Source organism: Procambarus clarkii, chromosome 77, assembly GCF_040958095.1.
Source record: "Procambarus clarkii isolate CNS0578487 chromosome 77, FALCON_Pclarkii_2.0, whole genome shotgun sequence".
Classification (NCBI taxonomy): domain Eukaryota; kingdom Metazoa; phylum Arthropoda; class Malacostraca; order Decapoda; family Cambaridae; genus Procambarus; species Procambarus clarkii.
Window position 1 is genome coordinate 18,923,310 of NC_091226.1, and position 26,201 is coordinate 18,949,510.

Here is a 26,201-nt window from a genome sequence, read left to right on the forward strand (position 1 = left end):
ATATATATATATATATATATATATATATATATAGACTAATATATATATATATATCACTAAGAACTCTTTGACCCGGCCAGGATTCGAACCCATGCCGTCCAGGATCACCCCTAAACGTACACAGTACCGTGACCACCGCACCAATGATCGTTAGACGATATACTTGTTGTTATTGTTATAAACAGCCTCCTGGTGCTTCGGTGCTCATTAACTCTTTAATAATTGTAAACAAAGCCGCCAAAGATTGAGAAAAGATGTACAGGTTCGTAAGTGCTTGCGGAATTGCTTCATGAATCCGGGAAATATACAGTACTTGTTAAGCTCAACGAATGACCAACGCTGTCGTCAAAGTCAGCGTTGATACTTATTGAGTATATGTTGAAAAACAAGTGGTGTGTGTAGAGAAACACTAAATTGAGAGTAGACATTATTCCAGATAACTTACCATCAGTAGTTCGTGAATATTTGTACATTCAGAGGTCTAGCTGCTTATATGAGGAGACGAAGAGCGAGATCAACGCGGCCTCAGACCAGTGTGGCTTAAAGTTTAAATATTTTAAATTCATATTTTTCTGTTGGACTCCAGGTTGTGCAACTTTTAGCATATCGTAGTCAATGGGTTAAGATTCAGCTTCGATTCCGTTGTCCGGCTGCAAAAAGTTTCTCAAACATGTCACATTATTGTGATTTCATTGTATATCGGAAGTTCTTGATTCGGTTGAGGGAGCAGTAGTACTCAATGGTGCTATTTTACATGTTATTGTCGGAACACACATACTAATTATCTCTCCCCTCGGTAGACGTCTTTCACTAGACAAGTGATTGTCCTCCTAACAGAACGTCGCATACCTTACCCGAGGCCGAAAATCGTTGCACTAGGAGCCCATCCAAGGCTCCTATATATTATCACCCAATCCCACTCATATGCATATCCAACCCACGTTTGAAACAATCGAGGGACCCCTCCTCCACCACATTATGTGGTAATTAGTTCCACAAGTCAACAACCGGTTTTTGTTGATTTGTGGAACCAATTGCCGCGTAACGTGATGGAGGTTGGGTCTCTCGATTGTTTCAAGCGTGGGTTGGACATGTATATGAGTGGGATTGGGTGGTTATAAATAGGAGCTGCCTCGTATGGGCCAATAGGCCATCTGCAGTTACCTTTGTTCTTATGTTCTTATAAATAGGAGCTGTCTCGTATGGGCCAATAGGCCTTCTGCAGTTACCGTTGTTCTTATGTTCCTATTGAGGGTTACAAGAGAGCTAATGGACATAACAAAGGGAATATTAATTGGGTATTAAAAGTATCATCACGATACAGAACTCGAAACATTGGGTATAAACTGGATAGGTTTATATTTCGGAAAAACCTGGGTAAATACTGGTTCGGTAACACGGTTGTTGATTTGTGGAATCAATTACTGCGTAACATAATAAGAGTAGGGTCCCTTGATTGTTTCAAGCGTAGGTTGGACATATATATGAATGAGATTAGGTGGTTTTAAATAGGAGCGGCCTCGTATGGGCCAATAGGTCTTCTACCGTTACCTTTATTCTTATTTTTTTGCAAAAGAACATAAAATAGATCACTTGCCTTGAAAACATAGATTAGTTCCTGATACTAAATAATATCCGAAATTTAAATCCAAAAGAGTTCAAATTTATGTGCAAATTTTCGAAGTAAGGTAATAGGTTTGTTTTTATAATTTGTATTCTAGAAACTTATTTTTAATTAATAACAAGTGAGGCAGCGTGAAGCAGCCAGCACATGTACCTCAATCTCCAGGCATGTCACGTCACCTCGTCCTAGCGCGACCTATATATTAACTTCCAAACAAGAGTTAGTTATTCATTTGCAGTTGGTTGCGTGTTGGAACAATTTCTACTGTCAGTCTGTCACACGTTCCGAGACAATGGATACCACTGCTGCAGATGATTATTTTCCTAGTCTTCCACTATCGATCTTAGTCGACGTAATGAACCTCGGTGAAGGATTTTCTGGCGACAAAATGTTAGAATTTATTGACAAATCAAAAGCCATTCTTAATGACTTGCATAATAACGATTCTACGATGTTATTCACTAGCAGCGTACAACTTGGAATTTTGTGCGCATTAACTCTCTCCATGCGTACGACGTCGGTCAAGATGACGGGGCAATGGGAAGATGTCCTTTGGGGAATTATTGACCTAGCACCATCTTGTGAGCCTGATAATGACATCAATTTAAGCGCACTCGAGTCTGTCGTGAAGCCCTGGATACTAACAATGTTCGCAGACCCAGAGATGTGCCCTAACCCGTACCTGCGTCTGAGAATGGTTCACTTAATCCACATTTGGCCAGAGACTTTCTTACAGGATGCCGCCTCGGGAATGCAAGCAGCTGCAGGCCTTGTGATCAACGGAAAATATATGGATCGCGATCATTTATGTACAGATGATGAAGCTCCAATATTACTTCATGAACTTAAAGATATGTTAGTCACCCTTGATGAATATGGCCACCTTGATGGTATTGGTGATGCAGCAGTTGACCAGTTAACAAGAATAAATGTCGGACCAGAAGTATCCTTACTCTACAATCTAATGAAGGTCTTAAAACAAATGGCGGAGGAATCCCTAAATTTAATAGGAAAGAAGAGGTTATATATGACCGAGCATGTTATTCATTTGTATATGGAGTTTGTCGATTTACGGAAACTCAGGAAGGCTTATCGAGCTCCTGGCCTGGCTAAGGTCGTTGCAGATACCCTAGTTGCCATAACAGTGTCATTTGTTACAATTGGCTTGACCTCAGAAGATATTGAAGGAAACAGATACAAGTTTTTTGCGGACCTCTTTGATAGTACTTACAAAAGCATACGTGAATCAGAAATATTTAGTTCGGTCTATCAGGTTCTGCGACTTGACCACGCACAGTATCTATCTTCCCTTGGGAAGAAGGCAGCCGATTCCAATATTTTCTTTCATCATTTCCCAGTGCCGTATCAGGAATCATCGGAGGAGGTCCCGGAAGAGTTCAGAGACAGCGTGACGCTGGCGGTGATGGAGGCGCCGGTGCTGCTGCACTCGTCCAAGATGGTGACAGACGAGTCGACGCTGATTCGCCTGCTACTGGAGTCCGGGCTGGACCCCTTCACGCGGTGTCCTCTAGACCAGGGCTCCTATAGTCGTCTTCCCCAACTCCAGGCGGACATCCTTGCATGGAAGGAAACTACCAAACTTGTGGAATAATATAATTGATAGACATATTCAACACTGAAAATATTCAAATCGCCTGCTATTTCTGCAGTTTAATTCTGACATGGTAATGAAGTTTACTGAATTTAAGAGAGGCCTCTGCACTAAATTTGTTCAATTTTTTTATATATCTTGTAACTTAAATATGAATGAGATGTTAAATTTTCTTTTAATAAATGTAAACAACAATTCATTAGGAGTTTATTCTCACCTGTTTTTTGGACAATAATTTTATCAATTTTTATATCCATTTGTTATGAAATTATCTGCCAGAATCATTGATGAAATTTGTGAAAAAAATTAAATTTGGATCCCCAATAACGACTTATTGGAATTAATTATACCTGCTTGAATCCATAATTACAAATTCTAATCATTGTCATGCTGAAATGTTCTTCGAACTGGAGATAAATGTAAAGCATATTTTTGCTCAATTGAAAGCCAAGGGTATGGAAGGGAAGGGCACTATCAGTGAGAAAACGTTGTTGTTGTTGTAGATTTAGCTATTCAGAACGAAATGACCATGTAGCAGGAGCTGTTGTGAGCCCGTAATTGAGTTCGGTTATTCGCGATAACTGATATTTGGGTCAAAGTATTAAATGGAGGTGGTGTTTCCCCCTTTTTCTGTTTTATTAACATTATATTAGTGGCGGATGTGGGTGCAGAATATTCACTAGTGAGTCCCATTCCTTAACAGCTTTTCTAATCATTGTAGTCGTTGTGGAATGTATGGCTACTGCAATGTCTCTGTATATTTTTTTCTCAGGCTTCAAACAGTATAACCCAGTTGCTTGTTCGTACCATATCGCAGTGGATCTTCCTTCCTCTACTTTGGGTCTCTGGCGACTTTTTATAGTTGGGCGTATTTTCTTCTTGATTTGCTCTGTGAAAAACTTGGAGGTATTTGAACCTGTACAACAGTAAGAGCAGTCGCAGTTTTTGCTATTGAGTTTGCCTTTTCATTACGATCTATGCCAATGTAACTTGGTATCCAATCTAGGGTGATTAACAGTCTTAGATTATGGCTTCTTTTCCTATATGTTGGATTTCTGCGAGGAGTTGTATATTATCTCTGTGTTGACTGGATATGGAAAGTGCCACTATATAGCACTTGGAACGGGGGAGGGGGTCAGGATTTGGGATTGGACGGGAGGAAAGGTGAAAGGTGCCCAAACAGTTAGGCAGTTTAGGAAAAGGAAAGGTGCCCAACCAGTTGGACAGTTGGGGATTGGAGCAAATCAAGAGGAAAATACTCCCAACCATCAAGTGGCACAGAGCCAAAGTAGCAGAAGGAAGATCCACTGGGACTGATTAGGATTTAGCCATCCAAGAGATGCCAGGTGCCCGTAATTCTTTTCTAAATCTAATGTTACTCAATTTATACCCATTGCTACTAGACCACCCAGTACAGGATACGAGTATGTCATTATATTTCTTTGACTAATTGGCATTTCCAGCTTCCACCTGTATTCATTTGTTTGTATTTTTTTCCCTTTCACTTTACAAAAGCTTTTGATATGCACTTTGTCTATTCACAGCTGATGGTGGTGGGAGAAAGTAGCAAGTGAATATTGTTATTGAATATAGCCTGGTATTAGAATGACCTAGCCTGGCTTTAGCGTTTCGGTCAAGATATAGGGAAAAACACTTAGACTAAAACTTAAAACTAATTGAGATCAAAACATAAATTGAATAATTTGTATTAATTATTAATAAATTTGATTAATACATCAAATAATTTGGGAATCTATCTGTTCTTTACACTCAGTATGTAGAACGGTCTCGTTTCAATGCCACAACTCGTCAAAATCGGCATGTTTCATACACATTCGTTCTTGGATAAAAATGTTCTTGTACCAGTAAATTAGTTCGTTGCATCTCCATTATCGTGCACGTGCGCTCTGAGAGCGTGCCAATACGCTCAATAGGCCTCAGGAATTGATTAAAGTATGCTTCCTAATTAGAAAACTTGAACTAGCTAGCCTCCCGCAGTTGATAAGCCTCTTTAATCCCAACAACAAAACTATATTAGGCTACATATAAGGAGGTCGTCTCTGACGAAGGGGGCCGCGTTCTAGATGATCACGTCATAGATATAGGGAAGTGGTGATAAAGTTTTTAATAACTTGAAAAGATTTACCCTATAAGCTTTGCCTGTATTATTCAGACACAAATATATATATATATATTGTGACGGTAACGCGTTGGTGTTCGGCTGTTTAAGGCTAGGGGTATGGCCTCGTCACATAGTTATAAAAAAAAATAGAAAAAACTGGAACTTCGTCTGTGGTAAGGTAAGGAGAAGACACACAAAACACAAGTAAACTTTAACAATGAAATTTTAATTACGTTAAATAAATCAAAACATGAATAAAATGCACAAACAAATTCTTATAATAAAATCAATCAATCAAAAATAATAAGAATAATTAAATGACAATGAAAAGTTACGTTAAGGCAAAATAACAAGAAGTGCAATACAAAGTAAATGGGAGGTGTTGGAATATTGGCTTAAGCCACCACTTCTCTCAGTACACGCTAGCGTCTAGCTGGGAGGAGTGGTGACAACGAGAGCACTGAACATTCTGAGGTCTGAAGTTGGGACGACCCCAGACATCAAGTAGTATGGGGGGGCGAGTGCAGGTGCAGCCAGACCGGCGACCAATCAGCGGAGCCGGCAGCGATCAACATGTAGTTTGGTGGTTTGAGTCCGAACAGGTGGCTGGCTGCATACGTTTTGCTCACCCTGGCAAGCCTTGCTGGTGTTGTTGTCATTGTTGGACATGTCTTCCATAGTCGTTTTATATAATTTCGACGACGTAATTATGGAGGGAAGAGCAGGCTCAATCTCTTGAAGGAGATTATTGTCACAACTCTCCCCCGAAGCCTGCGGTTCTGGAAGAAGTACGTCGTTATGTGGTGGAGTAATGGATGGAGTCGCTTCTACTTCATAAACTCTGGAGAGATCAGGGGCTAAGATGTTGTCAGACTTTTGGTATAGCGTGTCTCCAGGTTGAATTTCTGCAGTTAGCAAGCCCATAGTAGAAGACGTTGAGATGAGAAGGGGGCGTGCTGCAGGAGGTGTAGGGTGGTGTGGTCCGTGTTGATGGTGGACCGAGCACTTTTCAGGGGTGGAGTGAAGTGCTGAAGCTTCAGGATGAGGAAGAGTAGCTCCTTGCCAATTGTTCCATCGTTCCTTGTAGCAGTAGTCGCTGACAGGTGTATTCTTCTCGCCTCGTTGCTGCATCACGACACCACCATCGTCGGTACCATTGGCGTCGACATGGAGGATGAAGGGCTTATCTGACGAGGTGAGAGTGGAATTAGAAGAGGGCATAGGAGCACGATTATTATCCTGAAAGCATTTGGGAAGATCATTAAGGATTTCGGAATTAGAAAGCGCCGACTCCTTGTCAGTGCTTTCGGGAGAAGAAGCTGGGATGGTCTCACTGTGGACGTAGGGTTCTGTGAAGGTAGAACAATTAGTCAAGACAGTGGGAGGAGTACCATTATATTGCTTCAGGAGGTTGACGTGGCACAGCTGGGTCTTCCGCCGCCTATCTGGAGTCTCTATGACGTAAGTGTTGTTGCTTCTGCACTCTTTGACGCAGTAGGGTCCTGAAAATTTGTTTTTTAAAGGTGAACCTGGGATAGGGAAATAGGCAAGGACGAAGTCTCCCGGCTTGAATTTTCTTACTTTGCTGGTCTGGTCGTAATGAGTCTTCATTCTCACCTGGGCTTTCAATAGATTATCATGGGCAAAGCGGTGGACTCTCTCTAGAATGTGTTGAAGGTTTTGAAGAAACTGGGGCACATTCTGATGCTCACTGAAGGTGGCATCTCTGAGAGAGTCTTTGAAAGCCTTAAGGGGAGTACGGCACTTACGGCCGTAGAGCATCTCATAAGGAGATACTCCTAGGGACTCATTGGGGAGACTTCTGAAAATACACATTATTAGGTCAATCTGCTTATCCCAATCCTTTGAGGTTTCACTACAAAACTTTTTCAAGAGTGCTTTGATGGTCTGATGACTACGTTCAAGAGAACCCTGTGAAGCAGGATGATAGGGGCTGGACAATACCTGTTTGATGTTGAACTCCTCCAGTGTCCTTTTGAAGAGATCACTGGTGAAGTTGGTGCCACAGTCACTTTGAATCTCCCTGGGAAATCCGTATTGAGTGAAGATCTTCAATAGATGTTTTATAACCGTAGCAGCCGTGATGTTCTTCACTGGAACTGCTATGGGAAATCTGGTGGTAGGACACAGGATGGTTAGGATGTAGGCGTTACCTGAACTGGTCCGAGGTAAAGGACCAACACAGTCTATTATGAGTCTGTGGAAAGGTTCCGCAGGCACCTGTATGGGAATCAGTGGTGCTCTGGGAATGGAGACGTTCGGTTTGCCTGCCATCTGACATGTATGACACTGTTTTACGTACTGTTTGACGTTATTTACCATACCTGGCCAGTAGTAGTCTTGACGAATCCCATGGTAAGTCTTGTTGAAGCCGTAGTGGGAGAATGCTCCGTGGGCCAGGTGTAGAATAGTGGGCCGCAGGCTGGTGGGAATCACAAGTTGTTCGATGTTGGCCCAATCGTCCTCCTCCTTCAGTTTACTGGGTCTATATCTGCGGTAGAGCAAGTCGTTCTCTAGGAAGAACCCAGGAATACTGTCGGGTTGAGTCTCAGCCTGGAAAAACAATGGTGTTAAAGTAAGATCTTCCCTCTGCAACTTACGGAACTCCAACTTGGTCAGATGCGGGGGTAGTTTCTGAGGGTCTTGAGGGACAGCGGTAGCAGTAGAGTCAGCTGGCTGTGGACGTGCGGCTTGTGCACGGGTGGTCACGAGAACCGGAGGAGAAACTTCATCACTCTCTTGAACCTCTGCTGGAACATACTCAAGAATAGGGTTTATTGGCACAGAGTTACACACCTGGGGTTTGTCCATGACGATCAGGTTGGTCGGTTGCAGGTCTTCTGCCAAGTCGTTGCCTAGGAGAAGTTGCACTCCAGGCATGGGAAAAGGCTTTTCCCTGACGGCGACTTGGACTTCTCCGTTCACGTAGGGACAATCCAGGTGGACTCTGGCGAGAGGGTATGGAGTGGTAGCAGTGAGGTCAGTGATGAAGACTGTTTCCCCGGTGTAGACTATGTTGGGCACAGCCGACTTCAAGATGATCGATTGTAGAGCCGCTGTGTCCCTCAAGATCTTCAATTTGAAACGTCCCTCCGGATTTGAACCGTTGGCAGAGACAGTTCCAGTATACAGGTGGTTACTGAAAAGAGAAAGATCATTAACATCAACACCAACATTCATCACAGGCTTACCGGACTTAGGAGGAGTTGGTTTGGGTCTTTGTTGGTCAGTGGTTCCCTTGTATTGAGACTTACCACACTTGTCTATGGTATGTCCATAGAGTCTACAATACTTGCAGTACAGTTGTGAACCAGCTTGATCGGGGCTCACCTTCTCGTAACTGTACCACGACTTCTTACTGGAGGATGGTTCAGGTGTCAGCCGGTGGATGAGGCTGTAAGTGTCAGCCGACTTAGCACACTTCAGGTAGTCGGTTTCTTCTTTATCTGCTAAGTAGAGGCGGACAGGAGGCGGCACACGTCTCAAGAATTCTTCAACAAGCATCAGGTTGACGAGTTCTGTAAAAGTAGAGACATGTGCTGCTTCCAGCCATTTCATGAAATACCTCCGTTTCGTGTTAGCAAACTCAAGGAAGGTAGTGGTACTTGCCTTCAGGTGGTCACGGAATTTCCTTCTATAACTTTCAGTGGAAAGTAGGTAGGCGTCCAACACTGCTTGTTTCAGAGTGTAGTAGTCATTCTCAGACGCCAAAGTACTGAGTGTGACTGCAGCTCTACCTGTAAGATGGACTCTGAGAAGTGTGGCCCATTGGTCGACAGGCCAACGGAGTTGATTAGCAAGGGTTTCAAAGGTGGTGAAAAACACATCACCTTCTGCTTCTACAAAGGATGGCATTAACTTACTTGCATGCGATATATTAAAACTGACGGGAAGATTGGCAGTAGCTTGCTGGCGTTGAGTGAAGTGGGAAGTTTCCAAGGCGATTTCACGTTGACGACACTCTAGAGCCAGAGTCGCTTGTTGCTTGTCATGTTCGCGTTGTATTTCCAACTCGCGTTGTTTGGTTTCAAGCTGTACGCGTTCCCGCTCCTGGAGTGCTTCAAGCTGTACTCGTTCCCGCTCCTGGAGTAGTGCAACCTCACGTTCCTGGAGGGCGAGTCCACGTTCGTGTTCTTCTCTTCGTATGGCAGCTGCTTCTCTTTGCTGCTCACGTTCAATCTTAGCCAGCTCTAGTTTAAGTTTCATCGTTGCCAAGTCAGTTTTATCTGCAATATAGTAAGTTTCATGAGTTTCAGAGTCTATCTTACCTTGCTCTAAATAGTAATCCAGCAACAGGTTGTGTAGGTCATTTTTGTTGGCTTGGTAGGGAACTTCTAGTTGATACTCATGTGCAAGAGTTTGTAATTCAGTCCTCTTGGCACGACTTAAAGTCCCTATTTCACCTGCTGGATTTGCACGGAAAGTTTGGAGACGAAACATGGTGAAATTAGCAAATAAAGGTACACGAATATTCAATAGTGAAATGTCAGAAACAGGACAACGTGGCAACTGGTACCTATCCTGTGTGATCTTTAACAATTAACGTTAAGTGAAAGATATTAAATGATTAAATTAAATCAAGGGCGCAGGAAATCTTGTACCCGGTACTCATGTAAGAGGATAAGGGCAAGAAAATCCTACTAACAAATGAAACTAAGTTTCGAAAACAAGTGAAACAGTTAAATGCTTCAAAAGTAAAATTGGTAGTCCAAGGATGTAGGCATACCTTGCCAAGTCTCTATAGGACATAAAGCAAGTTTTTCCTACTGAATTTAATATGATACTTACAGAATTAGCGAACTTTTGTGCTCTGAAAAAATAAGCTAATTCCCTACCGTTGTATGTATCATCATCTCTGACTGACGTGTAGGGGTGCGAGGTGTCAACTTGTGACGAGAACTGCTGCTGAGGTCCCAATTCAGCAACTAAAGTTCGAGCTAGAGGAACTATGGCCCTCTTTGTCCTCCTACAGTCAGATTGCAGAAGATTGGGTACTCTTGACCCGGGGCAGACCACAGTACCAGGGTACCAATATGATGATCTGTCAGAATGAGAAATATTCAAGGGACATAGATGGTAAACACGAGTAATAACACGGAGGGAGAGATGACCAATTAAGAGTATGACTGCGGCCTACAGTCACCACGTAATCCAAAGTTGTCTCACCTTCACTATATGTTACTCTCGTAATGCACAATACACCGCACCTTATAAAAAATGAAATTGAATATGAAAAATAGTAAAGCTACGTTAACAAAGTTAAATACGCTTACCATAAATTACCACTTGGCACCAGTACCTGAGTGAAGCTCCTAGGACAGGCCCCCATATAACTTGTGACGGTAACGCGTTGGTGTTCGGCTGTTTAAGGCTAGGGGTATGGCCTCGTCACATAGTTATAAAAAAAAATAGAAAAAACTGGAACTTCGTCTGTGGTAAGGTAAGGAGAAGACACACAAAACACAAGTAAACTTTAACAATGAAATTTTAATTACGTTAAATAAATCAAAACATGAATAAAATGCACAAACAAATTCTTATAATAAAATCAATCAATCAAAAATAATAAGAATAATTAAATGACAATGAAAAGTTACGTTAAGGCAAAATAACAAGAAGTGCAATACAAAGTAAATGGGAGGTGTTGGAATATTGGCTTAAGCCACCACTTCTCTCAGTACACGCTAGCGTCTAGCTGGGAGGAGTGGTGACAACGAGAGCACTGAACATTCTGAGGTCTGAAGTTGGGGCGACCCCAGACATCAAGTAGTATGGGGGGGCGAGTGCAGGTGCAGCCAGACCGGCGACCAATCAGCGGAGCCGGCAGCGATCAACATGTAGTTTGGTGGTTTGAGTCCGAACAGGTGGCTGGCTGCATACGTTTTGCTCACCCTGGCAAGCCTTGCTGGTGTTGTTGTCATTGTTGGACATGTCTTCCATAGTCGTTTTATATAATTTTGACGACGTAATTATGGAGGGAAGAGCAGGCTCAATCTCTTGAAGGAGATTATTGTCACAATATATATATATATATATATATATATATATATATATATATATATATATATATATATATATATATATATATATATATATATATATATATATATATATATTTGTGTCTGAATAATACAGGCAAAGCTTATAGGGTAAATCTTTTCAAGTTATTAAAAACTTTATCACCACTTCCCTATATCTATGACGTGATCATCTAGAACGCGGCCCCCTTCGTCAGAGACGACCTCCTTATATGTAGCCTAATATAGTTTTGTTGTTGGGATTAAAGAGGCTTATCAACTGCGGGAGGCTAGCTAGTTCAAGTTTTCTAATTAGGAAGCATACTTTAATATATATATATATATATATATATATATATATATATATATATATATATATATATATATATATATATATATATATATATATATATATATATATATATATATATATATATATATATATATATATATATATCACTAAGAACTCTTTGACCCGGCCAGGATTCGAACCCATGCCGTCCAGGATCACCCCTAAACGTACACAGTACCGTGACCACCGCACCAATGATCGTTAGACGATATACTTGTTGTTATTGTTATAAACAGCCTCCTGGTGCTTCGGTGCTCATTAAGTCTTTAATAATTGTAAACAAAGCCGCCAAAGATTGAGAAAAGATGTACAGGTTCGTAAGTGCTTGCGGAATTGCTTCATGAATCCGGGAAATATACAGTACTTGTTAAGCTCAACGAATGACCAACGCTGTCGTCAAAGTCAGCGTTGATACTTATTGAGTATATGTTGAAAAACAAGTGGTGTGTGTAGAGAAACACTAAATTGAGAGTAGACATTATTCCAGATAACTTACCATCAGTAGTTCGTGAATATTTGTACATTCAGAGGTCTAGCTGCTTATATGAGGAGACGAAGAGCGAGATCAACGCGGCCTCAGACCAGTGTGGCTTAAAGTTTAAATATTTTAAATTCATATTTTTCTGTTGGACTCCAGGTTGTGCAACTTTTAGCATATCGTAGTCAATGGGTTAAGATTCAGCTTCGATTCCGTTGTCCGGCTGCAAAAAGTTTCTCAAACATGTCACATTATTGTGATTTCATTGTATATCGGAAGTTCTTGATTCGGTTGAGGGAGCAGTAGTACTCAATGGTGCTATTTTACATGTTATTGTCGGAACACACATACTAATTATCTCTCCCCTCGGTAGACGTCTTTCACTAGACAAGTGATTGTCCTCCTAACAGAACGTCGCATACCTTACCCGAGGCCGAAAATCGTTGCACTAGGAGCCCATCCAAGGCTCCTATATATTATCACCCAATCCCACTCATATGCATATCCAACCCACGTTTGAAACAATCGAGGGACCCCTCCTCCACCACATTATGTGGTAATTAGTTCCACAAGTCAACAACCGGTTTTTGTTGATTTGTGGAACCAATTGCCGCGTAACGTGATGGAGGTTGGGTCTCTCGATTGTTTCAAGCGTGGGTTGGACATGTATATGAGTGGGATTGGGTGGTTATAAATAGGAGCTGCCTCGTATGGGCCAATAGGCCATCTGCAGTTACCTTTGTTCTTATGTTCTTATAAATAGGAGCTGTCTCGTATGGGCCAATAGGCCTTCTGCAGTTACCGTTGTTCTTATGTTCCTATTGAGGGTTACAAGAGAGCTAATGGACATAACAAAGGGAATATTAATTGGGTATTAAAAGTATCATCACGATACAGAACTCGAAACATTGGGTATAAACTGGATAGGTTTATATTTCGGAAAAACCTGGGTAAATACTGGTTCGGTAACACGGTTGTTGATTTGTGGAATCAATTACTGCGTAACATAATAAGAGTAGGGTCCCTTGATTGTTTCAAGCGTAGGTTGGACATATATATGAATGAGATTAGGTGGTTTTAAATAGGAGCGGCCTCGTATGGGCCAATAGGTTTTCTACCGTTACCTTTATTCTTATTTTTTTGCAAAAGAACATAAAATAGATCACTTGCCTTGAAAACATAGATTAGTTCCTGATACTAAATAATATCCGAAATTTAAATCCAAAAGAGTTCAAATTTATGTGCAAATTTTCGAAGTAAGGTAATAGGTTTGTTTTTATAATTTGTATTCTAGAAACTTATTTTTAATTAATAACAAGTGAGGCAGCGTGAAGCAGCCAGCACATGTACCTCAATCTCCAGGCATGTCACGTCACCTCGTCCTAGCGCGACCTATATATTAACTTCCAAACAAGAGTTAGTTATTCATTTGCAGTTGGTTGCGTGTTGGAACAATTTCTACTGTCAGTCTGTCACACGTTCCGAGACAATGGATACCACTGCTGCAGATGATTATTTTCCTAGTCTTCCACTATCGATCTTAGTCGACGTAATGAACCTCGGTGAAGGATTTTCTGGCGACAAAATGTTAGAATTTATTGACAAATCAAAAGCCATTCTTAATGACTTGCATAATAACGATTCTACGATGTTATTCACTAGCAGCGTACAACTTGGAATTTTGTGCGCATTAACTCTCTCCATGCGTACGACGTCGGTCAAGATGACGGGGCAATGGGAAGATGTCCTTTGGGGAATTATTGACCTAGCACCATCTTGTGAGCCTGATAATGACATCAATTTAAGCGCACTCGAGTCTGTCGTGAAGCCCTGGATACTAACAATGTTCGCAGACCCAGAGATGTGCCCTAACCCGTACCTGCGTCTGAGAATGGTTCACTTAATCCACATTTGGCCAGAGACTTTCTTACAGGATGCCGCCTCGGGAATGCAAGCAGCTGCAGGCCTTGTGATCAACGGAAAATATATGGATCGCGATCATTTATGTACAGATGATGAAGCTCCAATATTACTTCATGAACTTAAAGATATGTTAGTCACCCTTGATGAATATGGCCACCTTGATGGTATTGGTGATGCAGCAGTTGACCAGTTAACAAGAATAAATGTCGGACCAGAAGTATCCTTACTCTACAATCTAATGAAGGTCTTAAAACAAATGGCGGAGGAATCCCTAAATTTAATAGGAAAGAAGAGGTTATATATGACCGAGCATGTTATTCATTTGTATATGGAGTTTGTCGATTTACGGAAACTCAGGAAGGCTTATCGAGCTCCTGGCCTGGCTAAGGTCGTTGCAGATACCCTAGTTGCCATAACAGTGTCATTTGTTACAATTGGCTTGACCTCAGAAGATATTGAAGGAAACAGATACAAGTTTTTTGCGGACCTCTTTGATAGTACTTACAAAAGCATACGTGAATCAGAAATATTTAGTTCGGTCTATCAGGTTCTGCGACTTGACCACGCACAGTATCTATCTTCCCTTGGGAAGAAGGCAGCCGATTCCAATATTTTCTTTCATCATTTCCCAGTGCCGTATCAGGAATCATCGGAGGAGGTCCCGGAAGAGTTCAGAGACAGCGTGACGCTGGCGGTGATGGAGGCGCCGGTGCTGCTGCACTCGTCCAAGATGGTGACAGACGAGTCGACGCTGATTCGCCTGCTACTGTAGTCCGGGCTGGACCCCTTCACGCGGTGTCCTCTAGACCAGGGCTCCTATAGTCGTCTTCCCCAACTCCAGGCGGACATCCTTGCATGGAAGGAAACTACCAAACTTGTGGAATAATATAATTGATAGACATATTCAACACTGAAAATATTCAAATCGCCTGCTACTTCTGCAGTTTAATTCTGACATGGTAATGAAGTTTACTGAATTTAAGAGAGGCCTCTGCACTAAATTTGTTCAATTTTTTGATATATCTTGTAACTTAAATATGAATGAGATGTTAAATTTTCTTTTAAGCGCACTCGAATCTGTCGTGAAGCCCTGGATACTAACAATGTTCGCAGACCCAGAGATGTGCCCTAACCCGTACCTGCGTCTGAGAATGGTTCACTTAATCCACATTTGGCCAGAGACTTTCTTACAGGATGCCGCCTCGGGAATGCAAGCAGCTGCAGGCCTTGTGATCAACGGAAAATATATGGATCGCGATCATTTATGTACAGATGATGAAGCTCCAATATTACTTCATGAACTTAAAGATATGTTAGTCACCCTTGATGAATATGGCCACCTTGATGGTATTGGTGATGCAGCAGTTGACCAGTTAACAAGAATAAATGTCGGACCAGAAGTATCCTTACTCTACAATCTAATGAAGGTCTTAAAACAAATGGCGGAGGAATCCCTAAATTTAATAGGAAAGAAGAGGTTATATATGACCGAGCATGTTATTCATTTGTATATGGAGTTTGTCGATTTACGGAAACTCAGGAAGGCTTATCGAGCTCCTGGCCTGGCTAAGGTCGTTGCAGATACCCTAGTTGCCATAACAGTGTCATTTGTTACAATTGGCTTGACCTCAGAAGATATTGAAGGAAACAGATACAAGTTTTTTGCGGACCTCTTTGATAGTACTTACAAAAGCATACGTGAATCAGAAATATTTAGTTCGGTCTATCAGGTTCTGCGACTTGACCACGCACAGTATCTATCTTCCCTTGGGAAGAAGGCAGCCGATTCCAATATTTTCTTTCATCATTTCCCAGTGCCGTATCAGGAATCATCGGAGGAGGTCCCGGAAGAGTTCAGAGACAGCGTGACGCTGGCGGTGATGGAGGCGCCGGTGCTGCTGCACTCGTCCAAGATGGTGACAGACGAGTCGACGCTGATTCGCCTGCTACTGGAGTCCGGGCTGGACCCCTTCACGCGGTGTCCTCTAGACCAGGGCTCCTATAGTCGTCTTCCCCAACTCCAGGCGGACATCCTTGCATGGAAGGAAACTACCAAACTTGTGGAATAATATAATTGATAGACATATTCAACACTGAAAATATTCAAATCGCCTGCTATTTCTGCAGTTTAATTCTGACATGGTAATGAAGTTTACTGAATTTAAGAGAGGCCTCTGCACTAAATTTGTTCAATTTTTTTATATATCTTGTAACTTAAATATGAATGAGATGTTAAATTTTCTTTTAATAAATGTAAACAACAATTCATTAGGAGTTTATTCTCACCTGTTTTTTGGACAATAATTTTATCAATTTTTATATCCATTTGTTATGAAATTATCTGCCAGAATCATTGATGAAATTTGTGAAAAAAATTAAATTTGGATCCCCAATAACGACTTATTGGAATTAATTATACCTGCTTGAATCCATAATTACAAATTCTAATCATTGTCATGCTGAAATGTTCTTCGAACTGGAGATAAATGTAAAGCATATTTTTGCTCAATTGAAAGCCAAGGGTATGGAAGGGAAGGGCACTATCAGTGAGAAAACGTTGTTGTTGTTGTAGATTTAGCTATTCAGAACGAAATGACCATGTAGCAGGAGCTGTTGTGAGCCCGTAATTGAGTTCGGTTATTCGCGATAACTGATATTTGGGTCAAAGTATTAAATGGAGGTGGTGTTTCCCCCTTTTTCTGTTTTATTAACATTATATTAGTGGCGGATGTGGGTGCAGAATATTCACTAGTGAGTCCCATTCCTTAACAGCTTTTCTAATCATTGTAGTCGTTGTGGAATGTATGGCTACTGCAATGTCTCTGTATATTTTTTTCTCAGGCTTCAAACAGTATAACCCAGTTGCTTGTTCGTACCATATCGCAGTGGATCTTCCTTCCTCTACTTTGGGTCTCTGGCGACTTTTTATAGTTGGGCGTATTTTCTTCTTGATTTGCTCTGTGAAAAACTTGGAGGTATTTGAACCTGTACAACAGTAAGAGCAGTCGCAGTTTTTGCTATTGAGTTTGCCTTTTCATTACGATCTATGCCAATGTAACTTGGTATCCAATCTAGGGTGATTAACAGTCTTAGATTATGGCTTCTTTTCCTATATGTTGGATTTCTGCGAGGAGTTGTATATTATCTCTGTGTTGACTGGATATGGAAAGTGCCACTATATAGCACTTAAAACGGGGGAGGGGGTCAGGATTTGGGATTGGACGGGAGGAAAGGTGAAAGGTGCCCAAACAGTTAGGCAGTTTAGGAAAAGGAAAGGTGCCCAACCAGTTGGACAGTTGGGGATTGGAGCAAATCAAGAGGAAAATACTCCCAACCATCAAGTGGCACAGAGCCAAAGTAGCAGAAGGAAGATCCACTGGGACTGATTAGGATTTAGCCATCCAAGAGATGCCAGGTGCCCGTAATTCTTTTCTAAATCTAATGTTACTCAATTTATACCCATTGCTACTAGACCACCCAGTACAGGATACGAGTATGTCATTATATTTCTTTGACTAATTGGCATTTCCAGCTTCCACCTGTATTCATTTGTTTGTATTTTTTTCCCTTTCACTTTACAAAAGCTTTTGATATGCACTTTGTCTATTCACAGCTGATGGTGGTGGGAGAAAGTAGCAAGTGAATATTGTTATTGAATATAGCCTGGTATTAGAATGACCTAGCCTGGCTTTAGCGTTTCGGTCAAGATATAGGGAAAAACACTTAGACTAAAACTTAAAACTAATTGAGATCAAAACATAAATTGAATAATTTGTATTAATTATTAATAAATTTGATTAATACATCAAATAATTTGGGAATCTATCTGTTCTTTACACTCAGTATGTAGAACGGTCTCGTTTCAATGCCACAACTCGTCAAAATCGGCATGTTTCATACACATTCGTTCTTGGATAAAAATGTTCTTGTACCAGTAAATTAGTTCGTTGCATCTCCATTATCGTGCACGTGCGCTCTGAGAGCGTGCCAATACGCTCAATAGGCCTCAGGAATTGATTAAAGTATGCTTCCTAATTAGAAAACTTGAACTAGCTAGCCTCCCGCAGTTGATAAGCCTCTTTAATCCCAACAACAAAACTATATTAGGCTACATATAAGGAGGTCGTCTCTGACGAAGGGGGCCGCGTTCTAGATGATCACGTCATAGATATAGGGAAGTGGTGATAAAGTTTTTAATAACTTGAAAAGATTTACCCTATAAGCTTTGCCTGTATTATTCAGACACAAATATATATATATATATATATATATATATATATATATATATATATATATATATATATATATATATATATATATATATATATATATATATATATATAACTGAAAACTCACACCCCACTCATATATATATAAACTCACTCATATATATATATATATATATATATATATATATATATATATATATATATATATATATATATATATATATATATATATATATATAATGAAGGTGAAAAACATGGGGGGATACATAAGGGATAAACATAGGGGCTGCAGAAGGCTTATTGGCCCATACGAGGCATCTCCTATCTAAACACAAAGATTAATCCAGTGTAATTGGCCTGTTATGTTGGACATTGTCTTCTGTGTTGGCATCGATATGTTCTTGTCTTGTCCTTACTCTCATGGTGGGTAGAGTAAATAGTTCCGTGATTTGGGTGTTCATGGTAGGTCGCTCTATTCTTATGTGAATTGCCTCAAGAATTTGAATTGCCTCAATATATATATATATATATATATATATATATATATATATATATATATATATATATATATATATATATATATAACTGAAAACTCACACCCCAGAAGTGACTCGAACCCATACTCCCACAACTGGTATGTACAGGGACGCCTTAATCCGCTTGACCATCACGACCGGACAAAAGGAAGTGATAGCCGAGGCTATATGAACCACTTCCCCGCCGGCACTCGGATGGTAAACTTGGGCATAGCATTTTATCAAATCACCTCATTCTTTGGGGCACACGTGAGGAACACAAATGCAAACAAGCCTGAATGGTCCCCAGGACTATATACAACTGAAAACTCACACCCCAGAAGTGACTCGAACCCATACTCCCACAACTGGTATGTACAGGGACGCCTTAATCCGCTTAATCCGTGGGAATAGCACCATTGAGTACTACTGCTCCCTCATCCGAATCAAGAACTTCCGATATACAATGAAATCACAATAATGTGACATGTTTGAGAAACTTTTTGCAGCCGGACAACGGAATCGAAGCTGAATCCTAACCCATTGACTACGATATGCTAAAAGTTGCACAACCTGGAGTCCAACAGAAAAATATGAATTTAAAATATTTAAACTTTAAGCCACAGTGGTCTGAGGCCTCGTTGATCTCGCTCTTCGTCTCCTCATATAAGCAGCTAGACCTCTGAATGTACAAATATTCACGAACTACTGATGGTAAGTTATCTGGAATAATGTCTACTCTCAATTTAGTGTTTCTCTACACACACAACTTGTTTTTCAACATATACTCAATAAGTATCAACGCTGACTTTGACGACAGCATTGGTCATTCGTTGAGCTTAACAAGTACTGTATATTTCCCGGATTCATGAAGCAATTCCGCAAGCACTTACGAACCTGTACATCTTTTCTCAATCTTTGGCGGCTTTGTTTACAATTATTAAAGAGTTAATGAGCACCGAAGCACCAGGAGGCTGTTTATAACAATAACAACAAGTATATCGTCTAACGATCATTGGTGCGGTGGTCACGGTACTGTGTACGTTTAGGGGTGATCCTGGACGGCATGGGTTCGAATCCTGGCCGGGTCAAAGAGTTCTTAGTGATATATATATATATATATATATATATATATATATATATATATATATATATATATATATATATATATATATATATATATATATATATATATATATACATATATATATATATATATATATATATATATATATATATATATATATATATATATATATATATATATATATATATATATATATTATATATATATATATATATATATATATATATATTTGTGTCTGAATAATACAGGCAAAGCTTATAGGGTAAATCTTTTCAACTTATTAAAAACTTTATCACCACTTCCCTATATCTATGACGTGATCATCTAGAACGCGGCCCCCTTCGCCAGAGACGACCTCCTTATATGTAGCCTAATATAGTTTTGTTGTTGGGATTAAAGAGGCTTATCAACTGCGGGAGGCTAGCTAGTTCAAGTTTTCTAATTAGGAAGCATACTTTAATCAATTCCTGAGGCCTATTGAGCGTATTGGCACGCTCTCAGAGCGCACGTGCACGATAATGGAGATGCAACGAACTAATTTACTGGTACAAGAACATTTTTATCCAAGAACGAATGTGTATGAAACATGCCGATTTTGACGAGTTGTGGCATTGAAACGAGACCGTTCTACATACTGAGTGTAAAGAACTGATAGATTCCCAAATTATTTGATGTATTAATCAAATTTATTAATAATTAATACAAATTATTCAATTTATGTTTTGATCTCAATTAGTTTTAAGTTTTAGTCTAAGTGTTTTTCCCTATATCTTGACCGAAACGCTAAAGCCAGGCTAGGTCATTCTAATATCAGGCTATATTCAATAACAATATTCACTTGCTACTTTCTCCCACCACCATCAGCTGTGAATAGACAAAGTGCATATCAAAAGCTTTTGTAAAGGGAAAGGGAAAAAAATACAAACAAATTAATACAGGTGGAAGCTGGAAATGCCAATTAGTCAAAGAAATATAATGACATACTCGTATCCTGTACTGGGTGGTCTAGTAGCAATGGGTATAAATTGAGTAACATTAGATTTAGAAAAGAATTACGGGCACCTGGCATCTCTTGGATGGCTAAATCCTAATCAGTCCCAGTGGATCTTCCTTCTGCTACTTTGGCTCTGTGCCACTTGATGGTTGGGAGTATTTTCCTCTTGATTTGCTCCAATCCCCAACTGTCCAACTGGTTGGGCACCTTTCCTTTTCCTAAACTGCCTAACTGTTTGGGCACCTTTCACCTTTCCTCCCGTCCAATCCCAAATCCTGACCCCCTCCCCCGTTCCAAGTGCTATATAGTGGCACTTTCCATATCCAGTCAACACAGAGATAATATACAACTCCTCGCAGAAATCCAACATATAGGAAAAGAAGCCATAATCTAAGACTGTTAATCACCCTAGATTGGATACCAAGTTACATTGGCATAGATCGTAATGAAAAGGCAAACTCACTAGCAAAAACTGCGACTGCTCTTACTGTTGTACAGGTTCAAATACCTCCAAGTTTTTCACAGAGCAAATCAAGAAGAAAATACGCCCAACTATAAAAAGTCGCCAGAGACCCAAAGTAGAGGAAGGAAGATCCACTGCGATATGGTACGAACAAGCCACTGGGTTATACTGTTTGAAGCCTGAGAAAAAAATATACAGAGACATTGCAGTAGCCATACATTCCACAACGACTACAATGATTAGAAAAGCTGTTAAGGAATGGGACTCACTAGTGAACATTCTGCACCCACATCCGCCACTAATATAATGTTAATAAAACAGAAAAAAGGGGGAAACACCACCTCCATTTAATACTTTGACCCAAATATCAGTTATCGCGAATAACCGAACTCAATTACGGGCTCACAACAGCTCCTGCTACATGGTCATTTCGTTCTGAATAGCTAAATCTACAACAACAACAACGTTTTCTCACTGATAGTGCCCTTCCCTTCCATACCCTTGGCTTTCAATTGAGCAAAAATATGCTTTACATTTATCTCCAGTTCGAAGAACATTTCAGCATGACAATGATTAGAATTTGTAATTATGGATTCAAGCAGGTATAATTAATTCCAATAAGTCGTTATTGGGGATCCAATTTAATTTTTTTCACAAATTTCATCAATGATTCTGGCAGATAATTTCATAACAAATGGATATAAAAATTGATAAAATTATTGTCCAAAAACAGGTGAGAATAAACTCTTAATGAATTGTTGTTTACATTTATTAAAAGAAAATTTAACATCTCATTCATATTTAAGTTACAAGATATATAAAAAAATTGAACAAATTTAGTGCAGAGGCCTCTCTTAAATTCAGTAAACTTCATTACCATGTCAGAATTAAACTGCAGAAGTAGCAGGCGATTTGAATATTTTCAGTGTTGAATATGTCTATCAATTATATTATTCCACAAGTTTGGTAGTTTCCTTCCATGCAAGGATGTCCGCCTGGAGTTGGGGAAGACGACTATAGGAGCCCTGGTCTAGAGGACACCGCGTGAAGGGGTCCAGCCCGGACTCCAGTAGCAGGCGAATCAGCGTCGACTCGTCTGTCACCATCTTGGACGAGTGCAGCAGCACCGGCGCCTCCATCACCGCCAGCGTCACGCTGTCTCTGAACTCTTCCGGGACCTCCTCCGATGATTCCTGATACGGCACTGGGAAATGATGAAAGAAAATATTGGAATCGGCTGCCTTCTTCCCAAGGGAAGATAGATACTGTGCGTGGTCAAGTCGCAGAACCTGATAGACCGAACTAAATATTTCTGATTCACGTATGCTTTTGTAAGTACTATCAAAGAGGTCCGCAAAAAACTTGTATCTGTTTCCTTCAATATCTTCTGAGGTCAAGCCAATTGTAACAAATGACACTGTTATGGCAACTAGGGTATCTGCAACGACCTTAGCCAGGCCAGGAGCTCGATAAGCCTTCCTGAGTTTCCGTAAATCGACAAACTCCATATACAAATGAATAACATGCTCGGTCATATATAACCTCTTCTTTCCTATTAAATTTAGGGATTCCTCCGCCATTTGTTTTAAGACCTTCATTAGATTGTAGAGTAAGGATACTTCTGGTCCGACATTTATTCTTGTTAACTGGTCAACTGCTGCATCACCAATACCATCAAGGTGGCCATATTCATCAAGGGTGACTAACATATCTTTAAGTTCATGAAGTAATATTGGAGCTTCATCATCTGTACATAAATGATCGCGATCAATATATTTTCCGTTGATCACAAGGCCTGCAGCTGCTTGCATTCCCGAGGCGGCATCCTGTAAGAAAGTCTCTGGCCAAATGTGGATTAAGTGAACCATTCTCAGACGCAGGTACGGGTTAGGGCACATCTCTGGGTCTGCGAACATTGTTAGTATCCAGGGCTTCACGACAGACTCGAGTGCGCTTAAATTGATGTCATTATCAGGCTCACAAGATGGTGCTAGGTCAATAATTCCCCAAAGGACATCTTCCCATTGCCCCGTCATCTTGACCGACGTCGTACGCATGGAGAGAGTTAATGCGCACAAAATTCCAAGTTGTACGCTGCTAGTGAATAACATCGTAGAATCGTTATTATGCAAGTCATTAAGAATGGCTTTTGATTTGTCAATAAATTCTAACATTTTGTCGCCAGAAAATCCTTCACCGAGGTTCATTACGTCGACTAAGATCGATAGTGGAAGACTAGGAAAATAATCATCTGCAGCAGTGGTATCCATTGTCTCGGAACGTGTGACAGACTGACAGTAGAAATTGTTCCAACACGCAACCAACTGCAAATGAATAACTAACTCTTGTTTGGAAGTTAATATATAGGTCGCGCTAGGACGAGGTGACGTGACATGCCTGGAGATTGAGGTACATGTGCTGGCTGCTTCACGCTGCCTCACTTGTTATTAATTAAAAATAAGTTTCTAGAATACAAATTATAAAAACAAACCTATTACCTTACTTCGAAAATTTGCACATAAATTTGAACTCTTTTGGCTTTAAATTTCGGATATTATTTAGTATCAGGAACTAATCTATGTTTTCAAGGCAAGTGATCTATTTTATGTTCTTTTGCAAAAAAATAAGAATAAAGGTAACGGTAGAAGACCTATTGGCCCATACGAGGCCACTCCTATTTAAAACCACCTAATCTCATTCATATATATGTCCAACCTACGCTTGAAACAATTAAGGGACCCTACTCTTATTATGTTACGCAGTAATTGATTCCACAAATCAACAACCGTGTTACCGAACCAGTATTTACCCAGGTTTTTCCGAAATATAAACCTATCCAGTTTATACCCAATGTTTCGAGTTCTGTATCGTGATGATACTTTTAATACCCAATTAATATTCCCTTTGTTATGTCCATTAGCTCTCTTGTAACCCTCAATAGGAACATAAGAACAAAGGTAACTGCAGAAGGCCTATTGGCCCATACGAGACAGCTCCTATTTATAAGAACATAAGAACAAAGGTAACTGCAGATGGCCTATTGGCCCATACGAGGCAGCTCCTATTTATAACCACCCAATCCCACTCATATACATGTCCAACCCACGCTTGAAACAATCGAGAGACCCAACCTCCATCACGTTACGCGGCAATTGGTTCCACAAATCAACAAAAACCGGTTGTTGACTTGTGGAACTAATTACCACATAATGTGGTGGAGGAGGGGTCCCTCGATTGTTTCAAACGTGGGTTGGATATGTATATGAGTGGGATTGGGTGATAATATATAGGAGCCTTGGATGGGCTCCTAGTGCAACGATTTTCGGCCTCGGGTAAGGTATGCGACGTTCTGTTAGGAGGACAATCACTTGTCTAGTGAAAGACGTCTACCGAGGGGAGAGATAATTAGTATGTGTGTTCCGACAATAACATGTAAAATAGCACCATTGAGTACTACTGCTCCCTCATCCGAATCAAGAACTTCCGATATACAATGAAATCACAATAATGTGACATGTTTGAGAAACTTTTTGCAGCCGGACAACGGAATCGAAGCTGAATCCTAACCCATTGACTACGATATGCTAAAAGTTGCACAACCTGGAGTCCAACAGAAAAATATGAATTTAAAATATTTAAACTTTAAGCCACACTGGTCTGAGGCCTCGTTGATCTCGCTCTTCGTCTCCTCATATAAGCAGCTAGACCTCTGAATGTACAAATATTCACGAACTACTGATGGTAAGTTATCTGGAATAATGTCTACTCTCAATTTAGTGTTTCTCTACACACACAACTTGTTTTTCAACATATACTCAATAAGTATCAACGCTGACTTTGACGACAGCATTGGTCATTCGTTGAGCTTAACAAGTACTGTATATTTCCCGGATTCATGAAGCAATTCCGCAAGCACTTACGAACCTGTACATCTTTTCTCAATCTTTGGCGGCTTTGTTTACAATTATTAAAGAGTTAATGAGCACCGAAGCACCAGGAGGTTGTTTATAACAATAACAACAAGTATATCGTCTAACGATCATTGGTGCGGTGGTCACGGTACTGTGTACATTTAGGGGTGATCCTGGACGGCATGGGTTCGAATCCTGGCCGGGTCAAAGAGTTCTTAGTGATATATATATATATATATATATATATATATATATATATATATATATATATATATATATATATATATATATATATATATATATATATATATATATATATATATATATATATATATATTTGTGTCTGAATAATACAGGCAAAGCTTATAGGGTAAATCTTTTCAACTTATTAAAAACTTTATCACCACTTCCCTATATCTATGACGTGATCATCTAGAACGCGGCCCCCTTCGCCAGAGACGACCTCCTTATATGTAGCCTAATATAGTTTTGTTGTTGGGATTAAAGAGGCTTATCAACTGCGGGAGGCTAGCTAGTTCAAGTTTTCTAATTAGGAAGCATACTTTAATCAATTCCTGAGGCCTATTGAGCGTATTGGCACGCTCTCAGAGCGCACGTGCACGATAATGGAGATGCAACGAACTAATTTACTGGTACAAGAACATTTTTATCCAAGAACGAATGTGTATGAAACATGCCGATTTTGACGAGTTGTGGCATTGAAACGAGACCGTTCTACATACTGAGTGTAAAGAACAGATAGATTCCCAAATTATTTGATGTATTAATCAAATTTATTAATAATTAATACAAATTATTCAATTTATGTTTTGATCTCAATTAGTTTTAAGTT